Source organism: Hippopotamus amphibius, chromosome 2 (assembly GCF_030028045.1).
Source record: "Hippopotamus amphibius kiboko isolate mHipAmp2 chromosome 2, mHipAmp2.hap2, whole genome shotgun sequence".
In the NCBI taxonomy this organism is placed as follows: Eukaryota; Metazoa; Chordata; class Mammalia; order Artiodactyla; family Hippopotamidae; genus Hippopotamus; species Hippopotamus amphibius.
The window spans coordinates 169,484,530-169,504,180 of record NC_080187.1 but is presented as its reverse complement, the minus strand read 5'-3'; the positions used below and the strand labels follow the sequence as shown (position 1 = coordinate 169,504,180).

At 33.5% G+C, this 19,651-nt stretch overlaps 1 protein-coding gene across 3 annotated transcripts in view; it reads right to left on the bottom strand.

Annotated features, from left to right (window-relative positions):
• The window catches only part of NOVA1 (NOVA alternative splicing regulator 1), a 142,975-nt gene that overhangs the window by 93,537 nt on the left and 29,787 nt on the right, over positions 1 to 19,651 (bottom strand). Inside the window, exon 1 of one of the 3 annotated variants that reach the window (XM_057725291.1) lies at positions 1,039 to 1,100. The exons of the other annotated variants lie outside the window; for them this stretch is intronic. The gene's annotated coding sequence lies outside the window, so the exon portion shown is untranslated. Of the gene's footprint in view, positions 1 to 1,038; positions 1,101 to 19,651 lie in introns of those variants that run through there. 3 annotated transcript variants of the gene reach the window in all.

Below are 19,651 nucleotides of genomic sequence, written 5' to 3'. Positions count from 1 at the left end.
AAACAAACTGTGGCCCAGAGAGGCTTTTATCTGCTTTCATTGGGAATCTATAGGTATAGAGACGTACACAAATATCATTTAAGTTATGACACATACTTTAAAGTTACCTAAAACAAATGACACTATGTTTTATAAGGTTTAGACTTTCTAAAGACTAAGAGACCCTAATTTCTTGCCATAGAAATGTCCATAGATGCACACACACACACACACACACAACACACACACAAAGATAACTAGTAAGTCATACTATTGACTAAAAGAAAGCAAAACAATGAAATATAACAATCCATATCATATTATTTAAAAACAGACACAGCAGTTCCTAATGTTATTTTTCTATCCTATAAGGCATAACCATGCCAATCTATTACAACAGCAGCACTCTTGCAAAATTGCTTTTACAAAAGGAAGAAAAAGGAAATTATTAAATAATTAAATGGGAGAGAGAGACTAAAATACGTTGAACGGGAAGTTCAAATATTTACTATTTCTTCTCTCCCTTGCTTTCTTTCAATATGTTACAAAATTCAAACTCTGTGTTTCTCAAACAAAAAATCAAAACTACATTTTACCAGAAACTGACTTTGTTGCAAAACTTTCACAAAAAGAGTGAAAGTATTAAGACTAAGGCATAGAACACAGCAGGCAAAGCTAATTAGAATGTTTCTGTTGAATTATAAGTTGATTTGCTACTTTAAGAACACAGCTCTAAAATCTTATATAATATTGATTTGGTTACTTGAAAAATACTTAAAAACAAATTGATTCTCTTAAGTTTCATTAAAAGTGAGGTATTTATAAAAGCATTTTAGTTACATTTGCTCTCAGAATAAAATAATTTCTTAGGAGGGCATCCATTTGTTTATTTAATCAGTACCAATCACAAATTAGATGACCTTAAAATAAAATTTAGAGCCAGGGAGAGCAGCACTAAGTTTAACTGACCTCAATACATTTTTAAACGATGCTTCCCGGTTTTTTGTAATTCTCTCCTATTGGGTTTTCCAGTCTAGGGCAGGTACACAAGAAACTTACAGTCTATGTGGTACTCCTAGTCAGTTTCACTCTGCAGATGGCACAGTGGAGAAATACCTTCGGTACAGGACCATGTACAATTTCTTCTACAGCTGTCAGCACCTAGGGGAAAGTGCGCTGTTAAACAGTTGCTGCGTTCCACCTCAGAAGTGGCTGCAATTCGGTGGTGGGTGAAGTGACTCCTGTACGTATATACAGGGATGAAAAGTACTATAGAAAATGAAAACATTTAACAACAAAAGTGGCTGTCTGAAACCCATGACACAGCAAAACAGGATACATCATTCAGTCACAAGAGCCCTACAGAGATAAGCTACAATTCACTTGAAAACTGAATGTTAAGAATGAGAAGGAAAAAACAGAAATACAGTTATTCAACTCACAATATAACTATAAACCATTGTTAAAACATATGTTAAAAAATTAAACCCAAATATTGTATACCAATTTATAACATTATTTCTATAGTGATACCTAAAACAAGGCAAGCGTATACAGTAAGATTCTCTACTCTGTTCAGCCAATCTAGTACTTCTGTTTTAGGTAACAATTTAAGGGGTTAAAAAAAATAGGTGAGATATCAAAACTGAATCATAAGTAACATGAAAATATTTTAAAAGAACTGCAGGAAAAATTCTGAAATTCTTAATTACTTTATATTAAAAAAATGTATAAAATAACCAGTCCTCAACAACTAGCAATGGTTATTTTTCATATAACGGAGCTTTAAAAGCGATCTCGTTACAAAATGGCAACGCTTCTCCAAAGGAGTTAGAATCTAAATACACCTTCACCCTTAGCCCATATAAACAACAAATAACTTAGTCCATTAATACAGAAAATTATTACTACAGCCTATTTTTACTACAAAACAACACCCTTTCTACATGATTTATCTTTGATGGAATCAGAAGATAAAATCCAAAAATTATTCTCTGAGAAATATCACTGAATCACTAGGCTGGAAGGTACTATCTTTCTAGGCACAGCTACTATACTTATGCTAATCTGAAGAGGTAACATTACATTATTTCAAAATAACACACTGAGGTTCCTCAAACAGATTGAGAAAGCTTTGATGTGAAGTTCAACAAATCTGACTATTAAAAAGTGTCCTATCCATCAAATTTATCTGAATCTCACTTGCCATAACAGAATATATTTATTTTGGCATATATTCAATGAAGTTAGAGATAGCTGACAATTTGCTTTCAGCTTTAATTCTTTCTATAATAGGGCATAATGTAAATGAATATTATTTCCTTTAAGTGAGAAGAGGTCGTAAAGGAAGAAAAAAGTGCAGAGTTTTCCAGTCTTTTTATTAAAAGAAGACACAGATAAGGGATTCCCAATCTGGGGTCTACTTATGGGAATTGGGAAACCCAGGAATTCTGCAGAACTGCAGGCTAAAATAAAGACATATAATACAGGTGGCATAAGTACATTTTTTTCCTAGGGGAAATGGGCTTTTGTCAGGTTCTCAAAAGGCTCTGCCATTTTCCCAAAAAAGTTTAAGGAACTACTGATAAATGATGTGAAGACACCCAATTGAATAAGCAGCAATCATTTAAATCTGAGCAGCTTATTATGTAAAATGAGTAACAGACACAGGGATGTTCCAAACATTAAATGAAATAACTCACATAAAGCACCTAATACTGATCTATTATTATCAGTAATAGTAATAATTGTTCAAAAGAACTATGTCAAAAAATAAACTTCCTTACAGGGTCCTGTCTTTGTTTACTGCTACATAACTAATATATTACTTTTACTTAGTTGTGTCTTCTACTTTTATTTAGATGTGTCTTCTAAAAGAGATCAACATCACATTCATTAATACATTTCTGCACTATTTTAGATACAAAAATGCTAAATACAGGTTTTGGAACACTGCTACATACTCCTGGAATCTACCCTTCCCCAAAAGCCACACTGGTCCCTTCTATGACACAGTACTTACTTGGAAAAGGTTCAGATATGAAAAACATTTGGCTTCAATTGTTTATACAAAATAATTTCACTTCCTTTATCAATCCCGCCTTTCAAACAAACAAAAATCTAAATTTGAAAAATCTATCAAGGAAACACATTTTCTGAAAAGGTTATACAAATAATATTTTTACTTTCATATATCATTTTCTTTACTCATTTCAGTTTAGTTTCCTGAAGATAAAAGATACAACAAACATTCATACATACACATCTTTTAAGAAGAATCTTTGTGTTACAATATGTAGATAGCCTTACCTTTAAACTGAATTCACAATATTACTAACAGCATTACAAAATCACGTGCATGGTGCTCTTCAAGATTTTGGTAACTTTTAAATACCCATCAAAAAATGACAAATGAACTGTTACCATGTATTAAAGATGCTCAGTGAAGGTATAAGTTTGCAAATATATTTGAAATAATAGCATACAGTACAACTATATAGCTGGTTCCCAATCATTTCAAATGTAAAGTACCTTTCCCAAAGTTATTTTATGTATTCACACACTAATAAAATATAGCAATAAGAAAAAACGGTATATGCTTTAAGACGACAAAGAAGTGGGAGAGAAGCATATTAAGTGTTCAGAGTACTGCAATGACAAGGATAAGAGTAGAATATAGAGTACACGGACGGGTCAGTGAGGAGAAAGAAAAGGCACTGGCCCAATTATGCTAAGGAGTTTTTGAATATTTTATTCCAGAGGGTGCCATTTTGAGAAGTATTTTATAAAAATCATTTCTAGCAGCAGCATGGAAGATGAACTAGAGGTGTAGATGGTTCAGCTGGGATGACAACAATGGCAACATATGGTTGGGAATAATAAAAGATCCGTAAAAAATTTTTAAAGTATACCACTCTGTAAAACACTAGCAGGATAAACATTGTAAGAAGGTATAATTATACTTAAGTTGTAAGTCAATATGCAAAAGTGCAAATATCCTATCAATTAAATATTAGCAGGGTAAACACTGTAAGATAAATCAAATCTATTTCTTAAGTTTGAGTATAGAGATTAGCATTTATTTATTAATTTATTCACTCAACAACAACCCAAAAAACTGTCTCCGATGGGTCAGGTCCCATTTTAGGCACTGGGCAAGCACTGAACAAAGGAGCCAGTGATGTCCTCTCTTGAAGATTATATGTTAATAGAAAAGACAAATAATAAACTATTAAATATATAATAAAATGTAAGAAAACGATTCACATATGAACTAAAAGTAAACTATGGCGAAAACGTGACAAGTACACTTTTAACAGTGTACAAAGAAAACCCAAGGAAGTAGCTTTATACGAATGAAGAATGAAGTGGCAAGAGTCCAAAGACTGACTATCTGGGGTAAGAATACTGCAGACAGATGGAACAGTAAGAGCAAAGCCCTGAAACAGGAACAAATGACCAAATTTCAACCTGGGATCAGATCATGTATGACCTTGCAGGCCATACTGTAAGGACTTCAGATTTTTTTTTAAACTGTTACACAAAGCCTCTGTAGTATTTTGACTGGGGGAGCAATATAACCTGTTCAATCTTTTAAAGGATCACACCAGCTGCTGTGGTAGAACTGATGGTAGCCAGCAAGAATGGAAGTACTAGCAAGACTATGATAAATTTACATAACAGACTATCAGGTGGGACGTTTACCATTGCCAGGGACTGGCATTACAACCCAAGACTAAGAACAAAGAATCACCAATCAAGTATTTCACATTGAAAGACAGCCTAGGGACCTTCCCAGTGGCAGAGTGGTTAAGAATCTGCCTGCCAATGCAGGGGACACGGGTTCGATCCCTGGACCAGGAAGATCGCACATGCCGCGGAGCAACTAAGCCTGTGCACCACAACTGCTGAGCTTGTGCCCTAGGGCCTGGGAGCCACAACTACTGAGCCTACGCACCTAAAGCCTGTGCTCCGCAACAAGATAAACCACCACAATGAGAAGCCCGTGCACCACAACAAAGATAGCCCCCGCTTGCCATAACTAGAGAAAAGCCCACGCATAGCAACGAAGACCCAAGGAAGCCTAAAAATAAATAAATAAATAAATAAATAAATAAAATTTAAAAGACAAAAAACAAACACAGCCTAAACAAGTGAGAGCCAACTACCCCTCCACCATAATCGAAACATCCTTACCTTCCTCAGTTCTTCTTTACCCCAGAATTGCCCACCCCTGCCCATCGTGAGTGAGTCAATCATCAGAGTTTGCTTCACTGACAACGTAGTTGGACAATGCTATTTCCAAGAGTCCAAATCAAGTCAGGGGGTCGAAAGATTGGCAAGAATGGAAAACGGGTATCTCATCTCTCAGCTGGACTTCTGCTTGTGTTTAGACTTGCTTATCATCCTAGGCCCACACCCCCTAGCCACGCTTATATGAGGAAAGGGAAAAAAGGACGTGGACTGGAAAACAAGGTAGGCAGAACTGGAGACACTATTTATAACAGGAAAGAATGTGACTGTCAAAGTAGCTGGACTTGAGCCTCCAGACAATGGGGATCCCAGCAGCCAGAGGCTGTGGGCATAGTGGAGAAGCAGAAACTGAGAAAGAGTAGAGAAGACAAAGTGGATAGTGTGACACTGCAAAAATATCTCATCCCCAAAAAAGTTTTACACACATGCCACATTGAGAGTGGTATTTGCCTCTCTTTCCCCACAGAAGGCATAAGGTCTAGTCAGTGTTACACAGTGTTAAATAGGAAAAAAAAAGCCACCATTTAAGCAGGAGAATCTTTTCCCTTTCTATCTCTCTCCAGGCATCAGCACCCAGGAAGAGAAAGGAGAATATAAATGAAACAGCAGATCACTCAGTGGAGTGAGCAGACTAAATAACTAGATCCAACCCTTTCCACACTACAATCTCCTAGAACAGCCTAAGCAGCACTGAGAAGAAGGGGGAAATTTGAGTTTTAAATTGGGATATGAGGTTAAAATTCAAACTAGTCAGATTAAACTGACTTTACTAAAGTCAGATTAAACTGAGTTTCTGAAGTGTCCAGAAAGCATTGACATTTTCTTGAGATGAGTAAAGAAATAGACAAAAAACTGATTTGACCACTCATAAAGAAAGGTCAGACTGGAGAAAAATAAAATCATTTCACGTTTGCATTCCCACTTCAATCTCCATCTCGTCATACTGTAAAATGAAATGGTTAACACCAATGAGCTAGTAAGTGATTTTTTTACTTTTCATCTCTCTAAAATATTCTATGAATATCAGGCTGAATACTTGCATTATCATATTATTTTTCATTCTTAAGAACAACTACTAATTACATAACTAATAGTATTTTATAAGGAATTCTTTAGATTTCCTTGGTATAAATATCATAGAAATATTTTGAACTTTTGTAAATAATACTAGGTCTTACTACAAATACTAACAAGTATAAATACTTCATACATTTGTGGAGAATACTAGGTTGTATAGAAATTAAAAAGTAAAATCCCCTAAATAAGAGACCAAACTTAGAAGCTTGCAGAACAAAAAGGCTCCAGGAAAGGAAAAAGCAAAAAAGAAAAGAAAGAACAGGTTAAAATGTTTATTGTTTTAATGGAACATTTTTGGTATTCATATTGGAGTAACCTGAAACACAATTTTAAAGACTATTCTGCCTTGATTTATAGCTTAATAACTTTGGGTTTTCCCCTAAACTGAATCACGCTCTTTCCACTTATTTAATATTTAAATTAATGTTTAATGAGAATTCTCTAAAGACTTGGGTATATGTTTTTAAATAAATTAAGGTATCAGTATCTTACATGACTAAATAATACATAATGTTATCTCTGTTTAAACGTCACACTTTTAGAGAATACAGGATCCTATTACATTGATGCTTATAACTCCTTATGCAATGGTCCTATTCATTTTACAATCACTTATCATCCTAAATTATGCCATGTATATAACATATTTTATCAGTCCTTCTCAGAGATACAACATAATGAAAGTAATGTGACTCAAAATTACAAAACTAAGTTCTATACTTCTACCTTTTTTCTAGTCTATTTTTCCATAGGATATAAGAATATTATCATTTATAAGTAAATTGGGAAGTCTAAGGAAAGTCATACAAACTAAAAGTCATTCAATCTTACATGTGAATTCACTGTTAGTAAATAATGTCAGCTGGATTGTCAACACGCTATTGAAGGAGAAGAACAAAGCTGGGAGACTGACTCTAGAAGCCTGTAAGACTCACTATAAAGCAACAGTATTTAAAGACTGTGTGATATCAGTCAAATAGAAAAACTGATCAATGGAAGAGAATAGAGAGCCCAGAAACAAACTTATACAAATATAATCAACTGATCTTTGACAAAGAAGCAAACAAAATTCAGTGAAGAAAGGATAGCCTTTTCAACAAATGATGCTGGCCTAACTGGACATCCATAACCAAAAAAAAAAAAAAATTTAGACATGGACAATAAATCTTTTATAAAAATGAGCTCCAAATAGGGACTTCCCTGGTGGTGCAGTGGATTAGACTCCTTGCTCCCAACGCAGCAGGCCTGAGTTCAATTCCTGGTCGGGAAATTAGACCCCACATGCATGCCACAACTAAGAGTTTGCATGCCACAACTAAGGAGCTGGTGAGTCACAACTAAGGAGCCTGCCTGCCACAACTAACACCCAGCACAACCAAATAAATAAATTAATGAAAAAAAAAAGAGCTCAAAATAGAAAAAAGATGAAGCTATAAAACTCCTAGAATATAACATAGGAGAAAAATCTAGGTGACCTTGGAATTGACAATAATTCTTTACATACAACACCAAAAGCACAATACATGAAAGAAAAAAAGTCATCAGTTGGTCTTCATTAAAACTAAAAACTGCTTCGCATAAAAAAAAAAAAAACCTGTTAAGAGAATGAAAAGACAAGCAGACAAGCTATGGAAAGGGAGAAGATATTTTGGAAAACACATACATGAAGGACTAGTAATTTAAATATATAAAAAACTCAAATTCAACAACTAGAAAACAAACAATTAAAAAATGGGCAAAAGGTCTTAGCAGACACCTTACCAAAAAGATAAACTGTTGACATATAAGCATATGAAAAGATGCTGAACACAAATGTATATTAGTTTGTCAGGGCTACCATAACTAAGTACGACTGGATGAGTTAAATAATAGAAATTAATTGTCTCACAGTTTTGGAGGCCAGACTCTGAAATCAAGGTGTTGGCAGGGCTGGTTCCTTTTGAGGGCTGTAAGGGGAGGATCAGATTCCAGGCCTCAATCCTTGGCTTATAGATGGCAGTCCTCAAGTTCCCATGGCATTCTCCCACTATACATATCCATGTCCAAATTTCCCCTTTTTATAAGGACATTAGTCATATTGGATTAGGACCCACTGTCATAACCTCACTTTACCTTGATTAACTCTATAAAGACCACAACTCCATATAAGGTCATAAGGTCACACTGTGAGGCACTGGGGGGTTAGAAATTCAAGATATGAATTGGGGGGGGATATCACAGTATGTCATTGCAAATTAAAACAACAATGAGATACCACTTCACATCTATTAGAATCGCTAAAATCCAAAACACTCATAACACCAGATGTTAATGAGGATGTAGAGCAACAGGAACTCTCTTTCACTAGTGGAATGGAAAACAGCACAGCCATTTTGGAAAACAGTTTGGCAGTTTCTTTCAAACTAAACATACTCTTACCATATGATTCAGCAATCACACTCCTTGGCATTTACCCAAATGAGCTAAAAACTTATATCTACAAAAAAAACCTCCACACAAATGTTTATAGCAGCTTTATTCATAAGTGCCAAAACTTGGAAGCAATCAAGATGTTCTTCAACAGGTGAATGAATAAACAAACTGTGGTATATCCATACTATACAAAAAGAAATGAGGTATCATACCACAGAAAAACATGAAGAAAGCATAAATGCATTTTGCTTAAAAGCAAAATGAAAAAAGCCAATCTGAAAAGGCTACATACTCTATAATTTCAAGTATATGACATTCTGGAAAAGGCAAAACTGTAGAGACAGTTAAAAGATTAATGGTTGCCAGAGATGCATGGGGAGGAAAAGAGGGATGAGGTGGAACACCGGATATTTAGGGCAGTGAAGCTGTTATGTATGACACTGCAATGATGGATACAGGTCATTATACATTTGTAAAAACACTGAAAGTGAACCCTAATGTAAACTATGGACTTCAATTGTACCACAGGATGTTAATAGGAGAAACTGTGCTGGGGTGGGGGACAGGAGAAATAGGGACCAAAAAAAGGTACAACCTCAGTATCCATGGGAAATTCATCCCAGGATTCCCACAGATACCAAAATCCAAGGGTGTTCAAGTCCCTTATATAAAATCACATAGTACTGGCAATATACCCTATGCAATCCTCCCATACACATTAAACATCTCTGTATTACTCATAATACCTAATATAATATAAATTCTATGTAAATAGTTGCTAGCACATAAATTTGAGTTTTTTCATTTTGGAACTTTCTGGGATTTTTTTTTTTTCAAATATTTTCAATCCTTGGTTGGTTGAATCGGAGGCTGCAGAACCTGCAGAAGGGTCAATTGTATATGGCAACTCCCCTGGACTTTCTACTAAATTTTTCTGTAAGACTAAAACTGCTCTAAAAAGTGTAGTCTATTAATTTTAAAAAAGTAGTTGTTTTATTATTAAGGTCAAGAAGTAAAAAGTTTTGGATAATTATATGGAAACAGAAATAGGCCCCAAAAATCTAAGTGCAAATGGTGGCACATGATTTTTTTTCAGCAATAGTCATGAAAGTAAATTATAAAAAGATACATTATTATATGATTTTTTAAATATGGTGACTTGAGTGCAATGCAGGTAGAGAAGCAACGGTAATATTGTTACAATGGCTGATATGCAAATGAGTTTATCAAGGTAAAACTTTTTTATTGTTCATTTTTCCATTGACATTTTTCTATAAAGCTATTTTTTATAGCTTTACCAAAAACAAAAACAAAACACATTTTCAATCTGAGGCTTCTTTTTCAGGCTACCTGCACTTGAAATGGAACACAGAGACAGAGCATAACAAGAATTTCATACATTTAAAATAAGAAATAAATCTAAACATACAGCTACCCAAACTTGCTTTCATTACATGCAAGTAATATTTCAAGTTTCTAGGATCACAGGGCATATTAAATTATGCCATAAAACTCAATAAAATTATAATCTATATATAGGAAAGTTGTAACTAGGAAACGAGGTTTAAATAGGCCAACACATTTTGTTAGGTTTAACAATGTTCTATTGTAATTTCAGAAACCCAGATAATGCCATGGATATAACAGTATCAAGAGTTTAAGGTTATTATTATTATTTTTTTTAGCATTCATGCTATACTTACTTTAGTCATTCTAAAATTCCCTAGCTTACCTGATGATGTTAGAACGGAACCAGGTAATACCATTTCAGCAAACTGAAAAGAAAACTTCTGTCGAAGAGAATTCAAGGATAAGTTTTCCCTCCCTGCCTACATATCATGCATCCTACTTGGATGTAATAGAAAATTTATAGAAACAAGGAAATTTTAAATTAACTATGAGATGATTTTTACGAGAAGGAAATAGTTTTCTATCCTTTAAAGTTGAAAAAAAAAAGGTGGTTATTTTTCTAAAGTGGGTAGATCTATCCACACTCCTATGTAATCACTATTCTATTTATTTTCTAATATTCCTTAGTAATATTTATGACTCTAATGCATGATTTCTAAAAGGAGAAATAACCATCAATCTTAAGAAAACAGAATATATAAAATACCTTGGTAGCTCTGTAGGCATAGTTAGACATATAAAGTTTGCTTTGGAATCCAACAATTTGGATATTATTCTTACCCACATCATTTATTAAATATTCTACCAGTAACTCTGGGAAGGATACTAAATGACCATTTTTTAAAATATGGGATAACTATAAATTTTAATATCATTTTTATATGATGTAGACAGGCTTACATATGAGATTATCTTATTATCAATTGCTATTAATATTTCTAAATTTAAATATCCAAGAATGATATTCAAGAGAGGTCATATACCAAATTTATACTTTATAATGACACTAAAAATACATACAGGTTTTGTCATGACTCTAAGATCATCTCTCCACTTTAAGGCTGACATAAATGTACATGAATTTCTCAGAACTCCTTATGATGTCTATAAAATAATTTGTCATTTTAATACATGTCCTTAAATAATAACTTTATCAAATGAAAAAGAATGAGTATTATAGTTTCATCTACCACAAAGTTACAGAAATGTAATATTGAAATCATTCATTATGATACTTTAGTAAAATGAAAACTCTGTCAGATAGATAATAGAAATGCATCCTATCCCAAACCTTCTTTATTCTTTAACAGCAGCAGCTGACATAGGAGAATAATTTCCTGCTTCACTGTGCTGACAGTACATCGCCTAGATTCAGAAATTATATTCTCAGCAGGAAGGCACTAGATTTCTGTCTACACTGAAGAAATAGAAGGATAGAAAAATTACACAAGATAGAAATGATTATTATTATAAAAGAAAAATCAAACTGTATCAAAGAGGATTTATTTTTAATTGGTGACACTGAAAGTAGAATTTAGTTTATTTTAAATGTCAACTGTTTCGCCATAATATTTTTTAAAGAAATGAAAGTTTTATTTATGTATAATCTTGCAAACAGATCTTATATTTCTATTCGTCCCACAATTTTTAAACAAAGGAAAAATTTTAATAAGATCAACTAAAATTTATTAAGAAAGCAACCAATCTGGATTATAAAACAGATCATTATGGAAAGGTCTCCACAAAGAAAAGCAAATTTGATACAATGTTTGAAGCCATGTTTGAGCACTCAAAAAATACTGATATGCATGTTACACATCCATTGAAACATTTAGGGAAAAAACAGTAGGTACACAAAAGTAAGCAAATAAAAATGAGGTTATTACTAATTCCTCCCAAAAGAAAAAGTTATAAGAGAAAAGAAACAATCATAATAAATCTCTTTGCTCAGAAAGGAACAATATGTAGTTCTGATTTAATGCAACATACTTATTGGGTAAGTATGTTGAGAAAACGGAGTAATTATTGCATAAGCACACTGAGAGAATGAGATGGTAATAAACGTAAGAATAGTAAATCCCCAACTAATAACAGGAAGTAAACTGATAAGAGAAAAAACTGATAAATCAATAAAGAGCAGCTTAAAAGTGTTATTTAAAAACATGGAAATGCCATAAGAAACAGCTCCAAGAATGCAAAGTGAGTGCCTCTAGGGAGCAGGGCTGTGGAAGATGGTGAGCAGTGAAACAGGGGAGTGATTTACTTAGTTTCAAATCTTTTAATACTATTTTGCTTTTTAATTCTGTATGTATATTATGTAAGTTATAGGAATGAATTTAAGAAAGTAAATCAGATACATTTCCAACTTTTAATGTAAAATAATACATTGATATATAAAATAGTAATTGATTAATGTCAATTTCTAAATTTTAACATAGTAATTTCTCAATTATCCAGAAGCAGCATGGCTTCACGTAAGAAAACCTGGAGATGAATTGAAGTTTATACCTTCAAGTGGCAAAGCTTTCCTTTTTTAAAAGTTTATTTTTAATTGACCACACATATTCTTGAATGATTAAGTATCATTCCTTACCTTCTTGATAATTATGTTATTATTATAGATATCCATTATCATATTCACATCAGGACCTCTGAGGTATATAGAATGTTTTCTATCTTAAATTAAATGTTCCCAGGTCTGTCTGTCTTTGTAATTTTAAAAGAAGAGTAAAAAACAGAATGATCTGGTTTACTAAGGGTTCCAATTAATAAAACTGATCAGAACTTTTAAAAAATACTTAGAATGCAATAATCAAATTAGTATTAAAAAATAGCAAGCACATTGTGCTTACTATATGTCACTATTCTAAGCACTTCTCATACACACTTCAATTTCCCCATTTTACAGATGAGAAAACAAAGACACAGAGAGGCAAAGCTACTTGATGGGATTAGTTAGTGACTGAATTAAGATTTGAACACAGGCAATTTAACTCCAGAGCCTGAGATCTTTACTGCTATGTGCTAGTTAATACTATAAATCTATTGAACACAATATACTGTCTTTGATTATTTGGAAAACACTTTAGAATTTTGCAGGCTCTAAATACACAACTAAAAACTACTGTTATTAATATATTAGAGATATATGAACATGCATTCAAAATTAACAAAAGGACAGACACCAGAAGATGTTCACCTTATAAATTCAAAATAAAAAGCTCTCTCACAAAAAAATATATAAATTGGCAAAGCAGCATATAGGGCTCATGTAAATTAAATATTTTCATGCATGGTTTGGCATAGTTCTACTTTTCCTCTAAAAACAGTACCACTATTATATCTGGTTAATGTATAAAGTCAATTAAATATAAGCAATATAACACAGAGGAACAAGATAAACATTATCTTTTAAATGAATCACAATATGAAAAGTTTATTAAACTTACCAATCCAATAACATAATATTATATTATACTGCATCGATTTTAAGACACATATTCTTCCACATTTTTTTTTACTGGCACATAAAGTAATGATGTATTTTACAAACACTGGTACTTCAGGTTTAATGAAATACGGTAACAGTTTCATATCACTTATAACGTTTCAGGCACTATTCCACTTGCTTTATACATATCTACTAATTTAATCCTAACAAGTCAGTGAGGTAGGTACTATTACTATCTCCATTTTACACGAAAAAACTGAAACAGATTAAATAAATTGCTGGAACTAATGAGTGGGAAAGTGAGGATTCCAACTTCAGCAAGAAGTCTAGTTCCAGAGACTAAGCTCTTAAATATTATACAGTACAGCCACATCACTATACACAATCTGTCCCTTTCTCTGAGACCTGCTAACTCCCAGTGCTTTTTTTCTTTTCTGAAACGGCAACTGCTTTTAGCTAGAACATTTGATGTAAACAGAACCTACTGTTTCTTTGGTTGTATAAGAATAGAGAATAAAATTAAAAGTAGAGCTGCTTGGTTGCCAGTGAATAAGGAGCATAAATGGGACAATTAGTCAGCATTCATCCTTCAATTCTCTGCTCAGCTGCTTCTCACCCCTTCTCTTATAAACCCCTGGGATATGAAACCTCAAAACACTTTCAGTTCTGATGAAAGCTGTTTAAGTAGTGAATTGGCATACATGTGAAATGGAATAATTCTTCCCTAAAAACAAAGTACCAAAGTTTTCCACTACATAGACAATTTCAAATTCATGCCTAAAGAAATTACATACAATGCAACTTTAGTAAAGAAATGTTAAACAATTTTCTACAATTACCTTTACTAATAATTTATGTGAATCCAAGTCATTCCTCTTTGGTAAATAAGGAGAACCTCAAACACCACTAAAGTAAAAATCAAGAACCCATCGCTTAAATAATTCCATAACCACACTTTGTTTTACACTGAAACAATACCATTCATTGAGGGTTTAGTCTGTATTCTGATAAAGCTTTTACACACACCATCACTCATTACAGCCCCTTGAGATAGGTACTATCACATCCATGTTTTTACTGAAAAATTGTAAAACAGAGAGATCCTATAATGATATAACACAAACCATATGGCAAAGAACTTTTAATTATAAAAATATGTCCAGCAGGTAGTGTGATTTAGTGTTTCTGTAAGATAAAAATGTTTTCTTTTATATATACATAATGTTGTATGTCAGTTACACCTTAACAAAAAACTACATTACTGTGCAATTTGTATTTACATGAGATGAATTTAAGTCCTTTCGGAAAAGGTTATTTAAAGTCATAATATGACATAATGTCTTTAAAAATCCTCACGATGAAATTTGCTTGGAGGTGGCTGCATGACACATAAGATACGTACGATGATTTAAGGCAGGGACAGTATTTTCCTCACAACGGTAATTTTTTTTTAAGTTAAACCTTTAAGTGCTGTACCTGAATTTTAAATAGATTTATGGAAAACTTTCTACAATGTATCACACATATCCCTAACTTCTTCAAATGTAATGAATAAAGTTCAAACATTTCTTGGTGAATCGGTGCCATCACTGTGGGCATCAGTAACGACATTGAGTGGCAAGGGAGCTGAAGGTGTCGATGGTACAGCTCAGTGCTTTGTGGCCACCTAGAGGGGTGGGACAGGGAGGGTGGGAGGGAGGGGACATGGGGATATATGTATACATGGAGCTGATTCACTTTACTGTACAGCAGAAACCAGCACAACATATCTACTCCAATAAAGATATATGAAAAAAGCAAAACCAAAAACCCCACTGAAGAGCTACTTAAGTCAGCGGGAGTCCAGTAACTTTGTTAAAGAAGTCCATGCTGATAAAATTCCCTTTCCTTATGTCTTTCTCTGTTTTAAAAAAACCACAATAGCTGTTTGACTTTTGCTCTTCATCTATACTCACACTACCTAGACTCTTGCTTTTCTCTAAAGACAAAATGTTACCTTTTTAAATATCTAGGTAGCTATTTGACTCCTTCTCTACCCCTAAAACAAACTAGCAGAACTATTCTGTGACTGATGGTTTCTTTTTTTGTTTTCTTTTGCTTTGTTTTGTTTTACTGTTTTACAGTGCTGCCCTTGAAGTCTGTTAAGCACCCTTCCCACCCCTGAAGATTACAAAAACATTCTACTTCTGTTGCTCCACTGAATTCTCTCTCTTCTATTGCACCTGCTGTTGTTTTAGCAGAACAGTGCTTCCATGCCTGCTTTCGAAGTCCACCACTCTCTTCCCTTTACTTTTCTGCCCCTTTTTTCTTGTCTGTCTAGTCCCTTATTATTTCTTGGCTTCCATGTATAAAAGACCAAAAATTCAGTGTGACAGGAGGCCAAGAAATGGCAAGAGATTGGACAGACAAGAAAGAAAAAAGGTAGACCATGGTTCATACGTGTTTGTAACCTAGCATTGAGCACAGTTCCATAGTAAAGACCAAATATTGTGTGGAACTGAACTACTACATAATATGAGCAAATCACAACAAATGAGATTAAATGACTTGAAACCAGAACCACCATATTCTCTCTTTTGCTGGTTTCCTTTTTAAACGTCTTTAATCATTCATTGGTACAAAAAATGTGACAGAAGAAAAAAAAAAAAGCATGAGAATGTAAACTGAAGGTAGTTTTTAAAAAGACATAAAAATGGGCATTCATAGAAAAACACAATAACTTAGAATAATGATGTATGATAGTTCTAAGGGAATTTAAATGAGAAGAAAGAAAGAAAACAAGATACAATTAAAAAACAGGTAGAAACATGTTGCATGGTGAAAAAAGAGAGAAACAAAAATATAATTTGGAAAAAAAACTACATGAATTACATAAATGATGAAATATTCTTTCAGAGTTACTATAAAAACAAGACTAAAAACGCCATAAGGAATGTATAACAAAACAGCTTAGCAAAATCTTTAAAATGTAATGATTAAAGAATTTAAGCAGCACTTAAATTAAGGTTACTTAGAAACACAGTACATAACACCATTTACAATTTCTAAGAAAGTATCGTATCTACTTTGAAGGCTGTTAGTAGAACTATTTTATATTATCACAAGCTTCAAATTCCAGGTCTAATTCATTGTCATCAATATAAGAGTTACCACTAAAAATCAACTATATGCAGGGTACTATATACATGTGATTTCTAGTATGGGCCAATGATTACAACTCAGTACCTAGGGAAAGGGATTTAACTATTTTATGCTTTGGTGATCTATTTATAAGAATACACTCTCCTTATTAAGTCACTGGGCAGACTAAATAATATATACACAGTGTGTTGAATGTGGCTTTGCAAATAGTAAATGGTTAATAATGTTAGTTATTATCATTATTATTATTACACTACATTATTTCCCTTATCATCTATTATCTCACCACTTAGCTAATAAAGAAATTAATCTCATAATATGGCCAAGGCTATGGGAGCAAAAACTCTAATACTGTAGGTAAAGTAACAGATACTGAGAAACAGAACCCAACATATCCTTCTTTTTTACTTGGTATTTCTTACTGACACTGGCAACTTTTGTCATCAATAAAAATTATGAGAAGACAGAAGTCATCATAATAAGAGAAGAATAACTCAGTATGTTAAAGAAAAAAAATAAATTTGTATACTTTTAAAACATCTTCCCTAAGTGACCAATCCTTAGCCAAACATTCTATTTTTCTTTTCCCTTTCCAAAAACAAGCACCTAGGGATATATCTGACAGCACTTAGAAATACCTCTCACATAGGATGAGCTCAATAAATATCCAAAAAATGAAGAGAAAAAAAAAAGAATCCATTTCATTATCTATAAAAACGCTTGCTTTCAAGTCAACTCATTTTTCCCAATGAATTCACAAAAAGATGCCAAGTTACAACTCCCAAACTAATAAATACATTATGGTTTTTGTACTTTGGGTTTAAATTTTAAAATATTATTTAGACAAAACACAGTATAACCAACTTTGGAAGTAATTTATGCAGAAAGCTTTCAGACAAATTTATTTATAGTTTCTCTCATTTGTTCTATCCTTTGACATTTATGTCTTGCTCGATTTACACAGTGTGGTAGTGGTAAGAGTAACTCAATCTGGAGAACTGTTAATAAGATCACTTCTGTTTTGTTTCGCTATTCTATACCTGTTTCATTTCCACTCTTCTGCTTCATTAACTTTTCATTTTCTCAAATCTATTAAATCTGAAGTTGTTATCTCAAAATGCAAAACATCGCATAGCATTTTGAGGGATTTTTCTTCTTGCTCAAGATGAACTTTTTTTTATTTAATAGTTTTCCATTTGGTAATCAATAAAGCTCTCTGCACTGCTGCATCATTATAGAGAAAAGCCTAACAAATATTATGTTTATTTCTGCCTGTGTTTGAAACACCTGAAGAGTTTAATATTTACTATGTAATACATCTCAACTCAAAAAAGATATTGATAAGACTGCTAGAGGAGAAAGTCAAGGAAAAAGTGCAGTAAGGAGGGAACTGCTGCGATCTTAAAAACAACAGGGAGATAATATCAAGATAACAGGAGAGATTTAGGGTAAATAGAAATGGCACATTTTTTTTAGAGAATCCCAGTGCACTTACTACCTGTTTTTGACACATACTGCTAATTAGTATTTACAATGTAGTAACTGTTATTATACCTTCTATCTCAAAACCCCTTGCAGGCAATAATTCAGGATTCCATTTCTTTATATCTACCACCGTTAGCCAACAAAATAATTGCTATTTGGAACAAGTATTTGTAGATGAAGAATCTAAACCCACATGGAGGTGGTGCTGTACAATGTAGAGTATAGACTCTGGACTGAACATCAATCTTCTTCACTTACCAGCTGCATGATTTTGGTCAGGTTACCTCACTTCTGAAATGATCATCCCTCACCAAAACATAAACATTCTGATTAAATGGGGAGCAGTAACTCTGACTTATTTAAAAGCCTAAGTATATTATATATTTGTGTGCAGGTTAGTAAATCATATTTCTTGACAACAAACCAGACAATTAAGGTACTAACAAAGACAGAGAAGTGGATAAGAATGATGTATTTGAACCTTAAAGAATGTTTCCAATGTAACTTTTAAAAATAATGTGTTCCTACCAATCTTATTTGCCTTCTTTAATTTATCTGGAAAGTTTTGTTTATCATGGAAAGTAACTGGATAAGCCTCAGATCTAGAGATACAAATTATCAAAAACTTCAAAGTAGCAAATTTAAAGATGTAAAACTTGCCCATTATTGACAAATAATTATCACACCTAATTTCAACTGGAGTACACCTGAGAGCATGGCTTAAAGCAATTCTCTAACTGAAAAGAATGTTTCAGATTGTTCAAATCGTTACTTCTTCCACAGTATACTGTTTCTTCATGTTGATCTTTCCTTTCAGTATCACAAATGGAACAAGCCTAAATAATTTTGAGGTTCTGATTTAATACATACTTAAATAAGAATCCAATGTTTTTGTTACTTGATGATATCTATACCTTCCATTTCTGGTTCTTAAAGAATCTACGGAAGTAAATGTCAGAAATAATAACAGGAGGAAACCATTTTCTCCCTCATTTATATAAAGATACAAATTATTAAATATTTTTTTAAACTGAATTAACTGAAATACTCCATTTTCAATCCCTGTAGCTAGAGCACTGAAATCCTGTTACTGGCAAAACTGCAGTTGTCAAGATGAACCTCTCATCAAAAAAGATTAAAAAACAAAAGGGTGGCGCACTCCTCCTCTGGCTCCCGCCTCCTCGCTTCTCCTCATCATCGGCCCCTGTGAGCCAGTGGGCAGAGGGGGGTCGGGGGGGGGGCGCTGCGGGGAGGCGGGCAGGTCTAGGGAGCCAATGCGTGGCAGCTGGCAAAAACCCTTCCCTAGGTTCCTGGCACCGCAGCGGCAACTGAGCGCTGAGCGAAGGGCGCGAACCGCAGGTCATCCAGAGGCCCCCAGACATGGTTGCTACTAATATACTCTACCCACAGTGCTTCCTAATACCACGTGGACACCTACAAGGG